Source organism: Scyliorhinus torazame, chromosome 12 (assembly GCF_047496885.1).
Source record: "Scyliorhinus torazame isolate Kashiwa2021f chromosome 12, sScyTor2.1, whole genome shotgun sequence".
Classification (NCBI taxonomy): Eukaryota; Metazoa; Chordata; class Chondrichthyes; order Carcharhiniformes; family Scyliorhinidae; genus Scyliorhinus; species Scyliorhinus torazame.
The window spans coordinates 200,008,536-200,032,782 of record NC_092718.1 but is presented as its reverse complement, the minus strand read 5'-3'; positions in this window follow the sequence as shown (position 1 = coordinate 200,032,782).

The following is a 24,247-nucleotide window of genomic DNA, read 5'->3' as shown; positions in this document are numbered from 1 at the left end:
CACACAATTTGAAAAAGGTACAAAAGTAAAAATGAGTAAAAATCACTTACTTACCTTCTTAATGTTAATAATAAAATATGGTACTTACCTCACACCAATGGGTTTTATTATTAGGTTAGAGGAGGAGGGCGGGTGGGAGACACTACACGTGTAGTGTCTCGGGTTTCCTCTCCACCAGAATTTATTGGTGAGGGTCTTCCCAGATGTCCGCGGGTCGAACTTCCTGTTCCCGCCTTAAATACTAAAATATAAAAAAAAAACAGAAAAGAGGGACCGAAAACGGGACCAGGTGAGTGTTTTTAAAGGACAGACTTACCTCCCAGCAATCACTTCCGCATTGCCCCCGCTGAAATTGAATCACCAGCTGTTCTCCCGCCGAAATCGACTGGCCTGCCCCTGCAAAGACAAGTGTTTTTAAAGGACAGACTTACCTCCCAGCAATCACTTCCGCACTGCCCCCGCTGAAATTGACAAACCAGCTGTTCTCCCGCCAAAATCTACTGGCCTGCCCCTGCAAAGACAAGTGTTTTTAAAGGACAGACTTACCTCCCAGCAATCACTTCCGCACTGCCCCCGCTGAAATTGACAAACCAGCTGTTCTCCCGCCGAAATCTACTGGCCTGCCCCTGCAAAGACAAGTGTTTTTAAAGGACAGACTTACCTCCCAGCAATCACTTCCGCACTGCCCCCGCTGAAATTGAATCACCAGCTGTTCTCCCGCCGAAATCCCGATCTTCATTCGTAACTAATCTTTGTGTGTGTGTGTGAGTAAACTTCCAGTACAATAGAGTGAAATAAACTAACCTTTTCTTTTATTGAATAAAAGGGCTTTGTTGTTGGGTTGTTTTAAATTGCATTTCTCAATTCATGAGGAAGAAAATACACACACACACATTGTTCATGGATGGCGTTGGGAAGGACATTCGAAAGCGTGCGTGACGCAGACTTGTGGTGAATATTTAGCAACTAAAGATAATCTTACCATCAGTCACACACAGGCTGAAGTGGTGCCACTTCAATTTCATGTTATAGAATAAAAGTGCCTGAATATTTTAGCTCCACACTTTTACTTGCGGAAGGGACAGGGTGCAGCTTCAATTCTTAAAACCCTTTTCAGAAATTTTATATCAATTATTGATGTTAAAAGCTTGGTGTTTAATACAATTGAGTCACCTTCATATTGGCTGTTTACACCCAGGTTTCTCCAGTGCTGGTATGATGTGGTTGGTTTTACAGTAAGCCCCGGCACAATGGGCAGGCTGCATGTCTCGCAATATCATTTCAAAGTTCGTTTTTGAGTGTAGGAAACGGTATACAAAAGTAGTCAGTGGAACCTAAACATCTGGTATTGAGATGGATGTCGGGAAGCTATTTCTTCAAATGGATGATTCTACAAGCACGCTCATATAAAACCCGGTTCTACTTTAAAGATGGAATTGAAGTTTATCAGAGATAATCAGATTGAAAATAAATTGAGCAGCAGGTCTGATGATAGTCATCCTTCTCAGGCCTGTTCCTGAGAGCAGTATTGGAGCTAATACAGTGTGAAATTAGCATCAACCTTGGAAATAGGTCAGTGAAATTTATCACAGAGGAAGATCTGTGTTCAACACTATTCATCTTCAGTCTCTTGTCAGCATCAGAAAATAAATTAAACTAATAGGTTTCATATTCATCCATAAGCCTCTTTCAGCTGCGGCTGATCTTGTCTAGGTCTTCATAACTTTTAAATTTATAGATAGTTGGAGTAATTAAAGGATAATTGCTTTGCAATCCTGTGCATCCTCGAAAATTGTCCACGGTGTCAGAAAGGCGCTGACGGCAGTTTTGAAATGTCCCTTCCCTGGAACATTCCCGTTTTGTAACATTGGGCGTGATTTAACGGAACAAAAATGGAGCCCCGTTTCAGGTGTGTTTAGTGGGGTGTTTCCCGGCACCGAGAAGGACACCGCTGTTTAACAGCTCTTTGCCGTTTCTTTTGGCCTTGGGGAGGAACGCCGAGCCGAGGTCACACTATACGTCGTTTCCTGCACTGATGAACTCAGTTCATCACTTCAGAAAGACGAGTCACCGATTGGGACGCCAATTTTAAATGTCGCCCCAATCTTCCGGCCCACCCCCTCAGCCAGCCCACTATGGTTTCCGGGGGCCCCCACACTGCACCCACCTTGCCGCTTACAGGGTCCTCACACCGCCCCCCCCCCCCCTACCACAATCTCTTAAGGGAAAGGCCCGACCCCTGGCTGGAGCAACCTGGCACCCGGGAACTTTGGCACTGCCAGCCTGGCAGTGCCACCCGGTGTGATTCCCTCTCCTTTTCCATGCAAATTTATGCATGGTGGGACGTTTGCGGGATCATGTTGGAATCCCGGTATCTGGCCGCTATTTTGAGCAGGCGGCCCGATACAAAGATCCGGAGGCTGGCACCGCCCCTCACACAATGCAAATCTTGCCCCACCCCCTCCACTGGCAAGTAGGGGCATCCTCCGCCCTCCATCATGGAAATAATAGATCACCTCTCCCCCCCACCCCCACACTCCCATCACAGCACGCACGGGTTGGAGTGATCTGACCCCAGCTAAGTGCTCTCTGCTGTGAAAAAGAGGAAGTCAAAGCACTTAGCTGCTTTTGATGTGGTGAGGAGCTGTCAATAACAGCAGGAGTGTTTATAAACATTGCGGTTAGCTTGAAAGCAGGCTAATGGAGATGCATTAAAGCATGAAGGGGAAAATAGATCGACAATCCAACAAGCAGCTGTCTCTGGAGGAATAAAACTGTCGATCACTGGCTAATGCAATGTATTGCTGTATGAAATTGAATGGAAGATTTGCATTCCCGTAACAGCCTCCCCGAACAGGCGCCGGAATGTGGTGACGAGGGGTGTTTCACAGTAACTTCATTTGAAGCCTACTTGTGACAATAAGCGACTTTCATTTTTCATCATTTCAAAGGCTGTCAAGGAATTTCAAGCCCTTTGAGGTTTACTGGGCTTTCAAGGAAGCCCCTGACACTTGTAACTGCTGTTGCTCTAAATGATTCTGTCTGAGGCATCAGATGTTAGGAAAGGGTAAGTGAGCGTGCAGTGATTTTTCACTCTACTGCCTGGACTGCTCTTCAACTTTCAGACAGGGATCTCTAGGGGGTCTCTGTTGGGGGTCTATTTTGGGGGTCTCTGCTGGGGGTCTCTGTTGGGGGTCTCTGTTGGGGGTCTCCGTTGATGCTCTGATGAGAGGGTCTCTGTTCGGGGTCTCTGTTGGGGGTCTGATGGGGGTCTGATAGTGCAGGATTTACATTGAGGGGGAGGGGAGCCTTTTGATTGTCTTTGGGGGGCATCTCCGTTATGCACTGACCTCCTTGACCCACCGCATGGTTCACCGTGTCAGGGCCACTCTTGAAGATACCTGCACAAATTCCGGTGAGAGGCCTGGAGCATCACAGGGTGGGGGGAGGAGGGGAGGCTGTAGAACCAGGATCCCAGCCTGTTAATCGTATGCAAATGACCTGCACTTTCCCACCGGCGTGGTGCATGTAGCTCACTACTGTCCCCGGTGGGGGACCAGAGCATCAGCCAGTGCCGATCCCGTTTTTAGGCCTAAGCTCGATTCTCCGCCGGATCGGGGAAACCTGCTATCGTCAGCGGAGAATCCACCCCATAATTTAACTAAACTCATATAATTAATGCTGATGTCAGTAACTTTCAGATATCATCGGTGAATCACAATAATAGTTTTACTGAATGGTTTTGGAGTTTCTAACTAGTATTGCCTTCCCTCGAAATTTTTACTCACCCATTTAAAAATGTGTCTTTTTTTTTACATCGCTGCCATAGGTCATTCAATCGCCAGGGCCTCATTAGTGAGGAGGTTTTGTTTGTATAAGGGGAGCCTGAACTGCAAAGAGGAAGCAATCATTTACATAATGTGTCTGGGGAAAAATAAATCCTTCAGCATGCTTTAGGATCAGGTTATCAAATATATGTCCCAATGTGTGTTTAGTTTAAAGCGCATTAGACCCCATTGGTGTCCCGTCAATTCTGATTCATGGATCCCCAATAAGAATTTCTAAGGGTCACACTGCAAGACTTCAAACGACTTTGAACATGTTCGAATTTTGCTCTTTGGATCTGGTTAACGAAAAACCTCTGCTAAGTGATTAGAAACGTTTCAGAACACTTAACTCAAATTTGTCACAGTCGCTTCTGACAGAGATTGAATCCCTCAGGGTGCTCAGAAGTTGTTGCCACCTCGAGTGGTTGCGGCAGGTTGTACTGGTTTAAAGAGCGAAGGAAAGAAAAGCGAGATGAGTTAGGTTAGGGTTTCCAACCCTCCTGGATTATCCTGGGATCTCGGCCAATTTTTAAAATTCCTTCGTGAGATGTGATCAGCGCTTCCATTTGTTGCCTTTCTACAGTTCTACATCAGTCCTATTTAACCTATTGGTTGCTGGGCCATTTGGGAGGGTAGCTAGAGTCAACCACATTGCTGCCACATATGTAGGCCAGACTGGATAAGGATGACAGATTTCCTTCCCTCATGAGCATTCGGCTTTTTACAACAATTGATTTTTTAAAAATAAATAAATTTTGCGTACGTACCCAATTCATTTTTTCCAATTAAGGGGCAATTTAGCGTCACCAATCCACCTACCCTGCACATCTTTGGGTTGTGGGGGCAAAACCCACACAAACACGGGGAGAATGTGCAAACTCCACACGGACAGTGACCCAGAGCCGGGATCGAACCTGGGACCTCGGCACCGTGAGACTGCAGGGCTAACCCACAGAGCCACCATGCTGCCCCCCCAACAATTGATTATTATCGAGACTAGCTTTTAATTCCAGATTTGTTCATTGAATTTAAATTCCACCAGCTGCTTGTGGTCATGTGCATCAATGTAAATGCATGTAAGCTAGCTAGACACTAGAGGGAGCACCAGAAACATCACACACACACACTCAACCAATAGATCAGTTAGATAGGAGGCGACCAATGGACATTCACGATACACAAGGAGGTGACACGACCACAGGGGGGCATTACACCAACCCATATATAAAGGACACCACACACATGATCTGCCTCTTTCCAGTGGAGACAGTCAGTGAAGACAGACACAGGGTTGATTCAATATTACACCCACCACGTGGATTGCAGCAACTGGTTAGTCAGTCTGGGTAGCTATAGTAGGATTAGCAGTAGTGTCGGACCTGAGTAATAGAAGTGTAAATAGTTTAATAAGCATGTTGAAGTTATCTCCACGTCTGAACCTTCCTTTGTCAAGTGCACCACAAGGAAGCCGCTTATGTTACACCTACAACATAACAAATCACTGCCTTGGTGAGATTTGAACCAATGACCCCAGAGTATAATTCCGGGTCTTTGGGCTGCTGGTCCAATGACATTATTACTAAATCTTATGACATTACCACAATGCCACTGTCTCCCCGCTGCCAGATGCTGCTGTGAGCAACCCAGGAAAAAAAAAAGACCGCATATAGTAAAAGAAAAGGTTCTTGCTTAGTTTTCTTTATATATTTTGTATATTAGTTAAAAGAATGTTGGATATGGGGTTGGATTGGGAGGTCATGTGATGAAAGTTCCGTGAGCAATCCAACCAGAGTTGATGAACCTAGAGTGGGGGAAAGGGCTGAATCTTATGGCCCTGTCACTGAAGGAAGGTGTGGGACTGGAAAATACGGAGATCCATTCAAAGGTACATTGACTTTAAGGGCGGCACAGTGGCGCAGTGGCTAGCACTGCTGCCTCACGGCACCGAGGACCCGGGTTCGATTCCAGCCCCGGGTCACTGTCCGTGTGGAGTTTGCACATTCTCCCCGTGTCTGCGTGGGCCTCAGCCCCACGACCCAAAAAGCTATGCAGGGTATGTGAATTGGGTATACTAAATTTCTCCTGAATTGGAAAAAAAGGAATTGGGTACTCTAAATTTATTTTTTAGAGGTCCATTGACTTCGGCAGGAGCGGAAAATCTCACTGGTGGAAAGTTCCACCCTTAGCTGGAAGATTTATGTGCAGTAGAAATACCAGTATGAACCAGTTGGCCTATTTCTGGACGATGTTTTACCTGTGGTCTTCAGGACCCCACCATCAGGATCAATAGGTGGTCAGAACCCTGCACCATGTGGGGAATGGTCACTCAATTGGGTTTGTCTCCAAATGGCCAATTAGTGGCTGGATTGTGGGCTCGCCATTAGAATGGTGAAGGGCCTACAGGAGGCCTGAAGCAGTCCGATATCTGTTGAATCTGCGACATTAGTTTTGCCAGTGTGCTGCTTGTCCGGGCACTTCTATGTGGTCCAAAGATTCGGGTACTGGTAGGACTTTCTCCATGATTGGGATCACTGATTATGTCAATCAGTTATTAGCATAATAGCTATTAACACTTAACGCTCTCCAGAACCGAAGAAACAGCAAGCTGTCTTTCAAGATAAAGAAAGGGAGAGGTCGCCCCAGGATGGAGGTGAGGGTGGGGGGGGGGGGGGGGGGGGGGGGGGGGTTCTGTGGGGAGGTGGGGTGCCTTGAAAATTTCAGTTGACCTCTGACAAAGAGTCTTCATAGATCATGAACAAGGTCAATTTGGCTGCCTGCCACTTGTAGGTGGGTAGACCTACCCCCCCCCCTCCCCCAACTCTCCAACCCCCTACCTCTGCTTCTGGGAAAATAACCCGGGGTTGGGTTAACCATGTCCACCTGCCTCCATGCCCACACACCCACCGCGACCTGAAAATGCAGCCTCATGTAACTCGATGTTCCATCGTTCAGCTCCTCCTGAGCCCAGTGCATCCTGACGGAGAAAGGGAGCCTTGTGATGAGGCAGAGGAACTTAGCTGGCGTGTCTCCGCTGGACCTGATGTAGTAGGTCAGCCGTGATCTGACTGAATGGCTCGAGACGCCGCGTAGCTTATTCCTTGTCCTTGCGGGGTGACCTCTGACAGCAGGGAAATTGAAATCCTTGATGATTTTTTCCCCCCTTAAACGTGGAGAAGGGAGGCACACCAGGTTCAAAACACAGAGGAGTAGAAATTCACCTTGTGGCACTAAAAGGAGTGGTATCACATCAGGAGCCCGTAATGGACTTGAATGGAACTGAATATTGGCAGGGCACAGACTGGGTGGGTGAGGCAAAACTGTCCGTTTAGTGCCTCTGTGCAAGACAGTTTCCTATCCTCGAGCTTCTGTGTAAAAGATAGGCATTTGTTTTAAACTCTGTACTTAAATGCGTTTCTCCTATAAGTGCTACTTTATTCGCTTTCAGATTGTTTTTCCCAGCTTCAGAAAATGCAGCACACGCCCTCCACAAAATGAAGTTGGCAAGATGAGTGGTTTGGCACTGGCAAAACTCAAACCAAACAGCTCCAATCATCATTGAAAGTAAATCAAGAGTCACACAATTAGTTCGAGCACCACTGCGGAAGGAGCCTGGCACAAAGAAAAACCTCCCAAACCAGGGCAATTAGACATGAGCAGGAACCCTGTGCTTGTATCTTGATGGATGGTTAAAGGCAAATCCAAATTTATTTTGCAAATGGTTTCGATTTGAGTTGAAACAGAACCCTGATATTAGCAATAGTTCAAATTATACTTTGGTTCAGTGATTGATGATAATAAGAGATTTGAAGCTTTTTAAATGCCTCAAGATGCCTCAAAGGATTCCATTCCCAAAGAGCTGTTTTTGACATGTAGCCACTGTTGTTAAGTTGCCAAATGTAACGACTAGTCCTTTGGAGGAGTCGCATATGCTGTGGATTGCACGGTAATTAGATTTCCAGAAGGCATTTGATAAGGTGCCACATCAAAGGTTATTGCGTAAAATAAATGCCCCTGGTGTAGGGGGCAACATATTTAGCGGATTCAAAATTGGCCGGCTTCAGGAAACAGAGAGTAGGCATCAATGGGCCATTTTCTGGGTGGCAGGATATGACGAGCGGTGTGTCACAGGGATCAGTGCTGTGACCGCAACATTTTACAGTTTATATAAATGGCTTGGACGACGGGGCTGAAGGTATGGTGGCTAAAATTGTTGACGTAACAAAGATAGGTAAAAAAGTAAGTTGGGAAGAGGACATAAGGAGGCTACAAAGACACATAGATAGGCTAGGTGAGTGCACAAAAATCTGGCAAATTGAGTATAATGTGGGAAAATGTGAAATTGTCCATTTTGGCGGGTAGAATAAGGAAGGAGCTTATTATCTAAATGGTGGGAGATTGCAGAGCTCTGAGATGCAGAGGGATCTGGGTGTCCTAGTGCATGAATCACAAAAGGCTAATATACAGGTACAGCAAGTAATTAGGAAAGCTAATAGAATATTATAATTTATTGTGAGCGGAATTAATTACAAAAGTAGGGAAGTTATGCTTCAGTTGTACAGGGCTATGGTGAGACCACATATGGAGTATTGTCAATATTGGTCTCCTTATTTAAGGAAAGATGCAAATGCATTAGAAGCAGTTCAAAGAAGCCTTACAAGACTAATACCAGGAAGGGATGGGTTATCTTACGAGGACAAGTCGGAGAAGTTAGGCTTGTATCCATGAGTATTTCGAAGAGTAAGAGGCGACTTGACCAAACCTTTAAGATCCTGAGGGGCATTGACAGAGTGGATATGGAGAGGATGTTCCAGAACAAGGGGTCACTGTTTAAAAATAAGTGGTTGTTTGTTTAAGACAGAGATGAGGAGAATGTTTTCTCTCAGAGGGTTGTGAGTCTCTGAGACTCACTTCCTCAAAAGGCAGAGGAAGTAGAGTCTTTGAACATTTTTAAGGCCGAGCGAGACAGATTGTTGATGAACAAGGTGGTGATAGGTTATCGGGGGTAGGCAGGAATGTGGCGTTGAAGTTACAATCAGATCAGCCATGATCTTTTTGAATGGCGGGGTGGATTCGAAGGGCCAAGTGGCCTACTCCTGCTCCTAATTCCTATGTAATTTGTACACAGTAAGATCCCAAAGCAGCACATGGGATAAGCAAATCTGTTTCTGGGGGTGTTGGCAGCGAAAGGAATGTTGGCCAAAATATCACGAGAATGCCCAGCACTTCTACAAAAATTGATAAGAGTGGTTGGAAAGGCCCTACTCTCCTTGGTTGAATTGGATTTGTTTATTGTCACGTGTACAGTGAAAAGTATTTTTCTGCGAGCAGCTCAAACAGATCATTTAGTACATGAAAATAAAGAAAATACATAATAGGGCAAAACAAGGTACACAATGTAAATACATAGACACCTGCATCGGGTGAAGCTTACAGGAGTGTAGTATTACTCAGGTCAGTCCATAAGAGGGTTGTTTAGGAGTCTGGTAACAACGGGGAAGAAGCTGTTTTTGAATCTGTTCATGTGTGTTCTCAGACTTTTGTATCTCCTGCCCGATGAAAGAAGTTGCAAGAGTGAGTAAGCCGGGTTGGGGGGAGGGGGGTCTTTGATTATGCTGCCCATTTTCCCCAGGCAGCGGGAGGTGTAGATGGAGTCAATGGATGGGAAGCGGGTTTGTGTGATGGACTGGGCTGTGTTCACGACTCTCTGAAGTTTCTTGCAGTTTTGGGCCGAGCAGTTGCCATACCAGGCTGTGATGCAGCCAGATAGGATGCTTTCAATGGTGCATCTGTAAAAGTTGGTAAGAGTCAGTGTGGACATGCCGAATTTCCTTGGTTTCCTGAGGAAGTAAAGGCGCTGTTGTGCTTTCTGGGCCCATAACAGCGGACATCCATGTTAAATCCCAAATTTCTTTACCCGTCAGTCTGGGCTAAATAAAAGTCGAGATGGATTTGCAGGTACAGCATTAGTTATTTTATTTAGCTTGCAAGCTTGATTCATTTCACAGAGGCATAAGACACATCTAGTCTCCTACACCCCGGAAAGCGAATGAACAAAGAGACAAAGGGATCTCTGCAAATCAATTCAAATGGTATCAAGTTTCACATACACGATTCCCATAGGTCATCCTATACCCCTCCCTGACCCTAGTCAGACATTCTGATTGGCTCACTTCCAATCCCTTCCTCTGGCCCCTATTACCCAGCATCCTTTTCTCCTCCTATGGTGGACACACCTCCTCCTTGCTTTGCCATGCGGTCTGAAATCCTTTGTCTGTGAACTCACCAGAATGAGGACTGGCCTATCTCTACATTACAGTAACTAATATTTCTAAAGTAACTATTTTATATCACATTCGTCATCCATAACAGCGGACATGGATTTAGGGGTTTGAATGAATTTCCTTTCACCCAGAGTGATGTGTTGGGTGTGCCGGGTCTGCGAGGACTGCGTTTACTGCAGCAGAGAGAGAGACAGGCTTCCAACACTTGAAGACATGCAACTCGATTTTATTGAACTCTTAACTATCATACATACTTTAACTGTGGGGTAGACACTATGCTGACTTGACTGGAGACCTGAGGCTAACCTGGACCAGACTATCTTACTACCACATGGTGTATGTTCTAGTTGTTGCTCACGGGCTCTGACTATCTCAGAGGCTGGATCCCAAGAGAGCGGGAAAACTAGTGCCCTCTGGCTTTATAGTGGGCGTGTCCTGTCTGGTGATTGGCTGCTGTGTTCTGTGTGTTCACTGAGCATCCTTGTGGTCAATCACTGCCTTCCTGTGCACCATCATATACCTGTGTGTATATTATGACACAGAGGACAGTGGGCATCTAGAACTCACAGCCTGAAAGGATGGAGGAAGCAGACATCCTCATAGCATTTCAAAAGTACTTGGCTATGCACATGAATAATAAGAATGATCTTTATCATTGTCACGAGTAGGCTTACATTAACACTGCAAAGAAGTTACTGTGAAAATCTCCTCGTCGCCACATTCCGGCACCTGTTCAGGTACACAGAGGAAGAATCAGTATGTCCAATTCACCCTAACAAGCACGTCTTTCGGACTTGTGGGAGGAAACCGGAGCACCCGGAGGAAACCCACGCAGACCCGGGGAGAATGTGTAGACTCCGCACAGACAGTGACCCAAGCCGGGAATCGAACCTTGGACCCTGGCGCTAACCACTGTGCTACCGTGCCGTCCTGCAAGTCACAAGACTTTGGACCACGATGAGGAAAGTGAGATTAGGCTGGCGGCTTCCTGTCAGCTAGTGTGGAAAATGGATGGGGCTGAACGGCCTCCTCCCATGCTGCACGTGTCCATGGATCCATGATTCTACATCCTGTGTGAGGCTTGAAGTCACAACCTTCTGACTTGTGGACACTGGCGTCTCACAGAAAGGAAATTTGGACAGGGTGCAGTCTATATACGGGAAATGTCTCCAAGACTGAATGTGTGAGGGCCTGTCTCAAGTAACTAAAAGTATGGTATATTGAAGACAAAAAGGAATCCACTGTATTCAAAACAAACATAACCTGCTTCCTTTTCCCTGCCTGTCTAATCACTTTACAACCGGGACGGCGTGACTCCCAGTAACACCAGTTAACAACCCCCACTAACTCTTAGCCCCCGGAAACTCCATAAATCACCTCAGCCCCAGCTCACGTCAAAAAACTAACGCGTGTAATTTGCAAAATGTATATTACCACCCCCCTCCCCAACCTCACACTCACCGCATAAGGGGCGGGTGGTAGCTCAATGGTATTGTCACTGGGCTAGTAATCCAGAGGCCCAAAGTAATGCTGAGGTTCGAATCCCACCACAGCAGATGGTGAAATTTGAATCTGATAAAAACCTGGGGTCAAATGATCAGCGTGACATGACACCGTGTCCGGTTCAGTGACACCCTGCTGGAAAGGAAATCTACCATCCTTACATGTGATCAGATCCACAGCAATGTGGTTGACTCTTAAATCCCCAAGTCACTTAGTTCACGGGCAATTAGGGATGCAAAATAAATGCTGCTCCAGCCCAGCGGTGTCCACGTCCTGGTTCAAAAAGAAATTCAGAACACATTTCCCATTCAGGCAATATTCTTCACACGCACGAAAGCACATTCAAAGTGAGCATGTCCCCCGCATTCCATGATCATCCATTCAGGGTGTTTAGATCGAATGACAACAGGAGACTGAAAGACATACCAAGGAGGTCAGCAAAAAGCTTTCCATGCCAAACCTCTTTGAGAAAGGTAGATTTGCCCACAGGGCAGCTTGTGGCTGTGGCTGAAGGCAGACAGGCAAGGCCTCTAAGCCTGCCAGTCATCTTCAGCAATGGGCCTTAATAGGCCCTCAATTATCTTAACCACTTGCAGTGGGTGGCCGTGCAACTCCCCCACTACCACCTTTGGAAAAATAGCCAGGGCCAGGAAGGTACCAGGAACTCGCACCAGCCAGGGGCATGAATTTCCACTTCCACTCACTTCCTGGCCTGCCCGATCTGAGCCTAAAATGTCAGCCCCAATGTACAGGTCGAAGTTAAAGATCCCGTGGCGTTATTTAAAAAGTGCAGGGAGTCAGTCTAATAATCAACAATCACCGCTACGCAAAATAGATAAACTAATTATTTTGGGTTGGCAGCCCTCCAGGAATCTCCAGACATTGTGTGCAACCCTGAAGGCAGGAGAATGGGGATGAGAAACATGTCAGCCAAGATTGAATGGTGGAGCAGACTCGATGGTCCAAGTGGCCTAATTCTGCTCCTACGTATTATTGTCTTCACATCATAGGAACATTTTTAAAAAAATGTTTTCAGCTTCCTTTGAACATTTCTCTTTACCAGGTGCAAAAATATTGAAAATGGGGAGGGGGTGGGGGGGAGCGGGGGAGGCTGTTTGACTGACAAACACGCAAAATACAATTGGGTAACCAGTCCTTTTGCTGTCCAATTGGCGTAGGACGGCAGTGCGTCACAAGGATGGATATGTTGGGCAACTAATGGCTGGAGTGTGGGTTCGCCAGCCATGTGATAAAACCTCCGGAAATACATTCAATCGCAGTTGGCAACCCTATCTTTTTTCTCTCTGTTTTTTTTATAAGTTTAGAGCACCCAATTCATTTATTTCCAATTGAAATGAAATGAAAATCGCTTATTGTCACAAATAGGCTTCAATGAAGTTACTGTGAAAAGCCCCTAGTCGCCACATTCCGGTGCCTGTTCGGGGAGGCTGGTACGGGAATTGAACCGTGCTGCTGGCCTGCCTTGGTCTGCTTTCAAAGCCAGCGATTTAGCCCTGTGCTAAACAGCCCCTATTAAGGGGCAATTTAGCGTGGCCAATCCACCTACCCTGCACATCTTTGGGTTGTGGGGGTGAAACCCACGCAGACACGGGGAGAATGTGCAAACTCCACACGGACAGTGACCCAGAGCCAGGATCGAACCTGGGACCTCAGCGCCATGAGGCAGCAATGCTAACCACTACACCACCATGCTGCCCCCCTATTTTTAATCTTATTGCAGTGGATGGAATTTTATGGGGTATAAAATGTATTTATGTTTCTGCGCATAATGCATTTCAAATGTATTTAATTGGCGGTAAAGCACTTTGAGACATCTGGTACTGCTGAAAAGTGTATAAAATGCAAGTCTTTCTAATAAAAATCTCCGTGCTTCAAATTAATTTGTTGCCTGTAAAGGCTTTATATAAATAGAAATCTTTCTTCCTTAAAAGTCCCATAGAAATTCGAGGTGCTAATTGTGCAAAAAAGTTTAATGCATCAACCAGATCATGTTAGTATGTCAAAATAGTCTTTGATTTAAAGGCAGCATTTGCTTTGATTAGAATTTGGTTTTGATTCCCTTCTCAGAAATGTTACATTTTTCACAACAATGTTGCTCCATTGAGTAATCAAGTTGAAGAGGTCAAGGCCTATGTCAGAGGACAAGTTTGAAAAGAGATGGCCTTACTCACTAGTATCAATAGATTCACCATGACAAACGCTAACCTTATCAATGACCCCGGCGAGTTGCTCGGAGCCATGCTTAATAGCTAACTTTGTGTATGAGCAAGAAGTACTTTCCTTTTCATTGGAGGCTTAAAGGACATAGTAGAGATTGTGCCTTGATTTTGGTCCTCCAGTTTTCTCCCTTCCGCTTTGAAAAGTGTTGACTTGCAGTGCATGCTGCACAGTCACACCAGTATCAGTTGCACACCAACATCTCACCAACAACCATTTGCCTAAGGCATCACAGAGCGCAGTTATTTTCTCACTGGTCACTGACACTGTCCGGACAACAATCAAGAATGCAAACCTTGACCATTTTCTTTCTCCCCCTCCTCGGCCCATCCCACATCCCCATTTCATAGATTTTCATAGAACTTACAGTGCAGAAGGAGGCCATTAGGCCCACCGCGTCTGCACCGGCTGTCGGAAAGAGCCACCTACTCAAGCCCACGCCTCCACCCTATCCCCGTAACCCCACCTAACCTCTTTTGGACACTAAGGGCAATTTAGCAGGGCCAATCCACCTAACCTGCACATCTTTGGACTGTGGGAGGAAACCTAAGCAGACATGTGGGGAATATTCAGACTCTGCACAGACAGTGACCTAAGCTGGGAATCAAACCTGGGACCCTGGAGCTGTGAACCTTGGGTTGGGTTCATGGACTGGAGGTTTGTAATCTGGGAGGGCGCCGGGGGGGGGGGTATGTTTTTGCGCGGGGTTGTTATGTTTTTACTACCCACACTGTGGAGTTCATTGTGCAAATGTAGAGTTTTGTATCTTTTTTGCAGCCCCATGTTGAGGGTAGTGATGTTTGTAATATAAAAATGTGTGGGGCTTGGTGGGTAACGCCAGGAGGGAGGGAGGGAGAGCGGAGGGGTTGGGTGGGACGGGAGGGATGGAAGGGTGCTTTGACACAGAGGAAATTAGTCTTTTGCCTCGGTCGGGGGGTCATCCTGAGAGCAGATATTTAACCACCTCAACTGAAATAAGCCTCCTCAGAAAACGTTCCCAGGCCTCACAATCTGCGCTGGGAAATGTGAAATGGAAGTGCTTAATTCATTTTGCCTGAATTTCACTTTCTCTACTACTTTGGATGCGTACAACGCATCCATTCTCAACGTGTCAACGCTGCTTCTAAAATAGCACAAAGGAATTTTGTTTGAACACGTTAAATACCTGTAGCTGAAATTGCCGTCAAGTCAGTTGGTTCAAGGGGAAAACAACTTCACTCAGACTGGTGACAATATGGAACTCATTACCACAAGGTGCAGTTAAGGTGGATAGCATCAATCTATTTAAGGGGGGGGGGGGGGCGGTGAGGAGAGGCTAGATAGTTTCATGCGGGAAGAAGAAGAATGAAGGATTCGTCGAATGTGGTTAAGTAAGGTGGGAGGAGGCTTGTCTGAATCTAAACACCACTATAAAATCTTTGGGGCAGCACGGTAGCACAGTGGTTAGCACAGTTGCTTCACAGCTCCAGGGTCCCAGGTACGATTCCCGACTTGGGTCACTGTCTGTGCAGAGTCTGCACGTTCTCCCTGTGTCTGCGTGGGTTTCCTCCGGTTCCTCCCACAGCCCAAAGATTTGCAGGTTAGGTGGATTGGCCATGATAAATTGCCCTCAGCGTCCCAAGAGGTTGAGTGGGGTTGCTGGGTCACAGGGATAGGGCGGAGGGCTTAAGTGGGGTGCTCCTTCTGCACTGTAAATTCTATGATTCCATGAAATGGCCTATTTCCCTACTGTAAAGTCTGTGTAATTTTATGTAATTTATCAGCAAGTTACAAGGTCACGAATTCAAGCGTCAATACTTGGCTTGAACATGTGGTCTAGGCTGGCACTTCATTATATCTGCATTCTGGGGGTTACCATTGACCGGAAACTGAACTGGGCTAGCCATAGAAACACTGTGGCTACAAGAGGTCAGAGGCCAAGAATTCTGAGGTGAGTAACTCACCTCCTGACCCCTTAAAGCCTGTCCACCATCTACAATGCACAAGTCAGGAGTGTGATGGAATACTCTCCACTTGCCTGGATGAGCGCAGCTCCAACAACACTCAAGAAGCTCGACACCCTCCAGGACAAAGCAGCCTCGCTTGATTGCTATCCCTTCCACAAACATTCAAACCCTCCACCCCTGACAAACCATGGCAGCTGTGTACGCCATCTACAAGATGCACTGCAGGAACTCATCAAGGCTCCTTAGACACTCAAACCCATGGCTGCTACCAATTAGAAGGATAAGGGCAACAGACACTTGGGAACATCAACCACCTGGAGGTTCTCCTCCAAGCCACTCACCGTCCTGACTTGGAAATATGTCGGCCATTCCCTCACTGTCGTTGTTTCAAAATCCTGGAAACCCTCTCTAAACAGCACTGTGGGTGTACCTACAACAGAGAGACTGCAGTGGTTCAAGAAGGCAGCTCACCACCACCTACTCAAGGACAATTAGGGATGGGCAATAAATGTTTGCTTAGCCAGTGGCGTCCACATTCCTTGAATGATCAAAAATAAAGCACAGTACTGATGAAATGCAGCATGGTCGGAGGTGCCATATTTATGGGATATTAAAAAGAGATTTGCTTGTCCCCGGTGGATATAAATAATTCTACTGCAATTATCAGAGATCTTCTGGTGTCCTGAGTAATATTTATCCATCCACTAACAGCACCAACACAAATCAGCCATTTATCTACTTGGTGTTCTTGGTTGCCATGTTTACCAAAAATCACAGCTACATTTCCAAAAGCAATTCATTTTCTGTGAAACACTTTAGGTCATTTTGAGTGTGTGAAAAACATGAAGTAAAAAGTTCTGATGGAAGGTCATTGAGCTGAAAGTTTAGGCCAGATGTTCCGAGTGGGAGCAGTAGCCTGATAGATCCTGGCCAGGTCCTGATTCCACCCCTGAACTGTGCCACTCTTTCTTTTAAATAAATTTAGAGCACCCAATTATTTTTTTTCTAATTAAGGGGCAATTTAGCGTGGCCACTCCACTTAACCTGCAGATCTTTTGGGTTGTGGGGGTGAAACTCACGCAGACACGGGGAGAATGTGCAAACGCCACACGGACAGTTACCCAGAGCCGGGATCGAACTCGGGTCCTCAGCGCCGGAGGCAGCAATGCTAATCACTGCCCCACCGTGCCGCCTGGACTGTTTCACTCTTGCGGCGCTATTTTTTAAATGTAGATGGGTGTCGTGTCGGGTGTTCTGATGTACAAACGATCCAACACGGCTGGAGATGGTGTAACTCAATTTTATTAACCACTTAACTATAACAGCACACTGCTAACTTGGGTACGTGCATTACCAGCTAATCTGTGGACCCTGTCCTATTACTATCTGGGTGAGGCACTCAGCACATGGTGAATGTCTGAGTGGCAGGCTCTGAGCCCGGTGCTCTGAGCTGGCTGCTGCTGGAATGAACGGGAACTGTAGTGTCCCCTGTTTTTATAGTGTGTGTTCTCTCACTGGTGATTGGCTGCGATGTTGTGTGTGTGTTGATTGGTCCTACTGCATGTCCATCAGTGTGTGTTTGATTGTACCATGATATGCTGATCTAAATATCATGACAATGGGCTGATTGGTCAAGAGGTGAACTCAGCGTGAACTCTGGTGCCACTGGCAAAAAGGCAGGTGGCAGCCATTTTGGAGGCTTCCACTGTCTTGCCAAGTAAAGATGGCAGTTGATGCACAACACTTGACCAGGTGCTCGTTGTCCCCTCTAATTTCACAAAGAAAAAAACATGGAAATGAACTTCATTTTGCCCCATGGCAATCCTGATGCCTGCACACAAAACTGCACCAAAATGGTCAGTTTTGTCCAGAAAAAGATTGAAATCCCATTCAGAAAAGGGCCCTTAACAAGCTCCTGAAGGAACTTAAGGGGCCAGTAATTGGCGGCGAGTGGGTTTGCTGCGCTGCCTCCTGCCACCCCTGCCATCCCCCCCCCCCCCACCCCACCACCCCCCCCACCACCGAAGGCCCTTTGAAAATTACGAACTGTCCCAGAGGTGGCACGATCCAGTGCTGCCCCCAGCAATGCAATTTTGACATCATACCCGCCCCCATTCCTGCCCCCCACCCCCATTGGCAATTGCAAATCCAGCCCCTCAGATGCTGCCTGACCTGCTGAGTATTTCCAGCATTTTCTATTTTTATTTGGCTCAAATCCACACTATGCAGGTCTTTATCTCTGAGCCATTTGCGACCTTTCCTTCTTGTAATGCAATGCATTCTCCTTGCAGCATGTGTTTTCTAGGCTGTTCAGTTAGTCTGCCCGGCAGTGTGTTTTTATGGTGATTATTCCAACAAAGGCACAGCCATAAAATTGGTTAATGAGGGCTTCTAAAGGCTGCCAATCAGGCTATTTGTGTTCTCAAGTCTCTCCTCACATGTGAAGGTACTCTTCAAAATATTCCACATTTAAAAAAAGATAAAGGATTGAGTTACCCACAGTAGCCCAAAGTATATTAATTGGATACTTCAAACAAGGTTGTAAGCCGTGACACCAATCAGGGTTATAAGAGGTCATCTTGAGTAAGTCATTAAAGGGAACTTCAAGCATTTTAATAAGTGCAAAACCTCCGGGGCACTTAGTGTTAAAAAAAAAGTCAGTGTAATGACTACTGTCGGAGAATGGGGATGCGAGGGCCTCATTAAATGAACTCATTTTGGAAGGGTTAAGCATTTTGCGACTTTTGTCATCAACCTCCATTGAAAGGTGATTTTATAATAGAAGTCATCTCTGAAGGAAATCCAGCCAGAGAGAAGGGTTGGTGAAGAAGCTAATTGAGTAGAGACAGCCTCCTGCCTTTGATCAAAATGGACTGAAATGTTCCACGGCTAAATGCTAAATCCTATTTGCTTAACCTCGTGCTAAGAATATTCTTACTCCAGATTAATAATCACGATGGTTGTCTCTATTCAAGAAGCACGTTATGCAGTGTCACTTACATTGAAAAATTCATAGTTAATCAGGTAAAAAACAGGCCAGATCGTTCAGTAGTAGCCAAAATAGATAAACAAATTAAGTAAGTAACAGGGCTGGATGAAGTAACAGGGCTGGATGAAGTAACAGGGCTGGATGGGGTATTAGAAGAGGGCAACATAAAACGATACTATAAACAAATACACTGGGGTAAATTTTCAGTTCCCGTCTGCCACATTAATGGCGCCGATTCTCCACATCTTGGAGAATTGCGCGCCGGTGTCGGGGCAGCGTGACGCGGTTACAGCGATTCTCCAGCCCGGCGGAAATGGCGTTTGTTGCCCCGCCAGCTGGCGCGGAAATGCGGCGCATGCGCAGGAGCGTCAGCGGCCACTGACAGTTTCCCGGCGCATGCGCGGGAGCGTCAGCGGGCGCCGACAGTTTCCTGGCGCATGCGCAGTGGGGAGAGTCTCTTCCGCCTCCGCCATGGTGGAGGCCGTGGCGGAGGCGGAAGGGAAAGAGTGCCCCCACGGCACAGGCCCGCCCGCGGATTGGTGGGCCCCGATCGCGGGCCAGGCCACCGTGGGGGCACCCCCCGGGGTCAGATCGCCCCACGCCCCCCCCCCCCCCCCCCCAGGACCCCGGAGCCCGCCCACGCCGCCTGGTCCCGCTGGTAAATACCAAGTTTGATTTACACCGGCGGGACAGGCAATTTCTGGGCGGGACTTCGGCCCATCCGGGCCGGAGAATTGAGCGGGGAGTCCCGCCAACCGGCGCGGCCCGATTACCGCCCCCGCCCAATCTCCGGTACCGGAGACTTCGGCGGGGGCAGGATTCACGGCGACCAACGGCCATTCTCCGACCTGGCGGGGGGTCAGAGAATGACGCCCAGGGTAACTCCGAGACCAGAATTGGCAGTATTTGGGGTGTCGGAGGATCCGGGGGCAAAAGGGGGGAGGGAGGCCGATATCCTGGCCTTCTCCTCCCTGGAGGCCCGGAGACGGATCTTCCTGAGATGGAGGGATTTGGAGCGTCCGAAGTCAGGAATGTGGGTCAGCGATATGGTAGGGTCCCTCACTCTGGAGAAAATCAAGTTCGCTCTGAGAGGCTCAATACAGGGATTCGCCCGGAATTGGCAGCCGTTCATCGATTTCTTCAGCAAAAATTGAACGTCAGCAGTAAGGGGGGAAATGGAAAGGGGGGGGGGGAGGAAAACAGGAGGCATTGCGATGTTAGATAAGGACAGGAAACTTAGTACACGGATAATTGGGGACAGGGCGGGAGAAGTGGGGGACGTGTTTTATTGTTTGTTGTTCTTCATGGGGTTTTTTTTGTGCGTCGGCCCGCGCGGTTGTTTTAGAAATGTCAGCATGTCAAATTGTGAAAATTACAAATGCTTCAATAAAATATTTTTGGAAAAAAAAGGAATGGGCCTGTGTCTGTCCACTTTATGTCCCGTACCTTCCTGGGTTGAATTTAATCAAACTTACTTTGATTACTCTGGGCTTGGGAGTGGTCACCAGTTCCCAAATTGGGTATTCTGTCGTGCTAACGTGTTTCTGACTATGTGGATCTCCAGGTCCAACCTTCCCAAAAAACGGTAAAGTGTCAGGTCTGTTGTGGAAAACAGTGCGGAGAAGCACGCCGTTGGCGGGATTCCTCACAGAATTACGTGCCTTTTCAACAAAAGTTTTTTTTCTCCTTGTGAATCACGTCGCACTTTTGACGACCTCTTACTGATTCGCTGGTCCCGGAGAAACTTAATCACTGGGTAGCTCCACATAAACGCCTCCACAATACTCCTCACCGCTTGTTCCAGATCCATTGGAGGTGAGATGACAGTCCGGAAGCCTGCTCCAAGATTCACGGAGGGAGCCATCAAAAGACCTCTGGATGGAGTCCAGCAGAGGCGGGAGGTCCAGAAAGTGTCTCACTGGCAAGGTGACCTCCCCCGCCTGGGAGGCTATTGCAGCATGAGTGAGAACCAACTCCATCCAGAAGAGGACAGGGCAGCAGCGCTGGAAAATAATAAATGCCTTTCTTCGTGTGGCCAAGGTAAAAATGCTGTCTCCAGTCTCTCGTTGCACGCCTTAACACCCCTCGCACCTCCAATGTGATTGCTCACCCAGCCACCTCATGTGTCTTGAGGCCCTCTTTCCCTCCCCCCAATAATCATGTTGCCCCCCCCCCCCCCCCCCCCCCCACAGACTCCACTCAGCTCCTCATACCCCTGCTCCCACTCCAGTCCCACACATGCCACTCCTCAACCATCTGAACTGGCAGGACTCCCGCCGACACGCTCCCCATCTGTAACCCCACAGGACAAAATCAACCACAACCGGCGTGAGAGGACACAGCCACTTGGAGTGTTGCAAGAGCGCCTCAACCTCGCCCCATGTGAGGAACGAGCCCTTGAGCTGACCAGGGAGGAGAATGACCGCACCTGTGCTGATGGTGCAGTGGGGCACCGAGCGAAAGTGAGAAGGACACACAATCATTCCACAAACCTTACGTGAGTAAACGTCTTGCATCATTTAGTCGCCGTGATGCACTAATACAATCTCCCTTCTCTTGCAGGGCAGTCAGACAACCAGCCCAGACCATCCTCGCTCCCTGGAAACCACAGGTCCCAGCAGCTCGGAGGGTGATATCTCAGGCATCACCATGGAAGAGGTGTCACATCTGTCACCCGCACCCTCCACCAGCGCAAATCCTCACAACTCAGTGGGATTAACTAGTAAACAGGCTTCTGGGTCACTCATTGTAGAACACTTCAACAGTTGATGATCTACAGCAGGTGGAGACAGGTACGCTGTCAGGTTGTCCTGCCAACTGCACTATGGTGGGTGGGTATGGAATGCAATCTGGGCGGACTCTCTCTGATGGGCGGTTGGCACCATGCCTCTGGTGGGTGGTCCGCATTCGCTGTACCTCCCTGTGCTTTTCAATTAAGTGAAGCATCACCCTCATTCTTTCTGGGCCAATTTGGAAACATTCCTGGTCCCCATTTAGATTTGCCATAAAGCTGCGGGCTAGACCAATCAGTGGCTTCTTAGCTGGTGCCTTCAAATTGGGAGGGGGGCTCTCCTCACCTGTTCCTTGTCCTCTCGGATATTTTTACCCTCAAGTGAAGGTGCAGCTTCAGCTACATTCTGTTGTGGCGTTTGGAACGAGGGAGTCATCTCATTCTGTATCTGCCCATCAGTTTGGGGACTTCCTTTACCTCTATTTAAATTCAGAAAGATCTCTTCCGTCCGCACTTCAGGCAATTTCTTAACCTTGGTCTTTCCTGGTTTAATAACTTGCCTTTCTTCAGGCTCTTCGACTGCTTGGGGCATCTCCCTCACTATCTCTTTCAATGCTTCAGGGCTTTTTTGGCCACTGTTTCATTCTGATATATTTTGTAAGTTTACTTAAAATCTTATTGGCCCTTCCTGGATCTCTTTTAACTTTGCTGGCCTGAGTTTGACATTCACGCAGTTCTTGCTCAATGATTATGGGCTTTCTTTCAACGTTTTGGGCCTCCAAACCTTCCCCAGCTCTCTGCACTCCTGCAGATTTTTGCTGGCTGACTTTGGCCTCTTTTCATTTGGTGGCTAACACCTTACTGCCAGTCAAATAGTTTTGGGGGAGGAAATCGACTCCTGCCACTGGTAATTCCGGGACAATTCCTACAGTGACAGGGCCTGAAACAAGGCCACACTCTAGGTGAATGGGTGCAAACGCAGATCTGTCTCCAACTCCACTGGTCAGCAGGGCTTTGGCCTTCAGCGAGGACTCGAGGTTTAGATTTCCCTCCAACATTAAGATTGGGGTGGCCCCTGTGGTCTGGGAACAGTACAACAGACTGTTTCGCATTTTTGAACAGGTGGGTGGGTGGGGACACTGTTCCCGAAAGGACAAAACTCCGGAAGCTCTCTGAGAATTTTGTCCAGCTCAGACACACATAGTGCCTTCCCCTCCAAAGGGTACATTACTGCAGCAAGAGCCGCTGCCTGTCATGCTGCTCGACCTATTGGGACGTCCTTCGGGAGATTACTCATATGGAGCCCTGTTAGATCTATCGGCATTTCTACCAAGCCCCAGTACTCTGGCCTGGGATGGCACATTTTATTACAATGGGAATACATCAGACTCCAGGGCGGGATTCTCCGTTCCTGAGACATTGACGCGAATGCAGAATCCGTGGACTTTTACAACAGAAAAACCGCCGTCGCACCTCGGCCGATTCCGCTACTGTTGAGGGGCTAGCACCGGTGCCGCGTGGAACACAGTCGATTCCAATGAGAAACGGTGCAGGATACACCGGGTCCGTGATTGACACTCGGGAGGCTGACAAGCTGCAGCTGCACATACACATTGCACTCCCCACACACACCATCCCAGCCAACAAGGTGGCACTAGTTGTGCAGGAGCGTGCCCATACAGCTGATGGGTCAGCTGGGACCAGAGGGCACCCAGGGGGTGCCCTGGGAGAACACATATACGACCCGTGGCACTAGGTTCAAAGCGGGCTGTTAGCGGCGTGCGCAGCTGCATGGCTGCCTTGCCGGCTGTGGCAATGGTGTTCCGTGTCCGTCCACCCCGACCCCACAGCCCATCTCCTGGCCACACTCCACTACTCCCCCCGACCTTGGCAGAAGCTCCTCGGCCTGCAGCACAAACGTCAGAAGCCTGTGGCGATGTTGGAAACCTTCCGTACCCCCTCTCTCTCACTCAGCTGCCGCCACGGCAGTTTCACGATTTGAAAAAGCACAAATGAACCTCGCCGTCAGGAACTTGGCCCATCAGAGGCGGAGAATCGCGGAGGCCCCAGTGAATACCGGGTCGGGCCCACTAGTGATATGCAAATGGTGTTTACTGTACGTGCGTTCCGGAACTCATTGACGCCGCTGTCGAGGTGCTGGGGTCTTGCGATTTGGCGTGAAATTGGCACCTGCCGAATCCCTTCAGTCTGGCCTGCTAGGCAGATGTTAAAGTAGCAGACTGATCTTTTCAGTTCAGCAAGGCAATATTCCTTGTCCTACAAGCCAGAGGCCCCTGTCACATGACTCCCACCCCGTGTCCATCTTTGACAAAGGATGTGTATCCATTGACTAGGTTCCAAAAGCTGTTAAATGTCTCATCCATTAGGAATTGAAAGGAAGGTCATGGGGCCTTTTCTCTCAGCAGACAGCCCATTTTCTTCTGGCCAGCCTGGATTATTAAACGCCTTCGTGCCACCCTCTCTGAAATTGGGCTGTACAGTCCACAGGTGGTCATTAGTGGATGCTCGGAGATAATGAGTTGTGAGTTTTCCTAAAACTGCCAACTAACTTCTTTTGGTTGGGGGTCAGGACAGATAGAGGTTCAAGCACGGTAGCAGAGTGGCTTGCACTGTTGCTTCACAGCTCCAGGGTTTCAGGTTCGATTCCCAGCTTGGGTCACTGTCTTGTGTGGAGTCTGCACCATCTCCCCGTGTCTGCGTGGGTTTCCTCC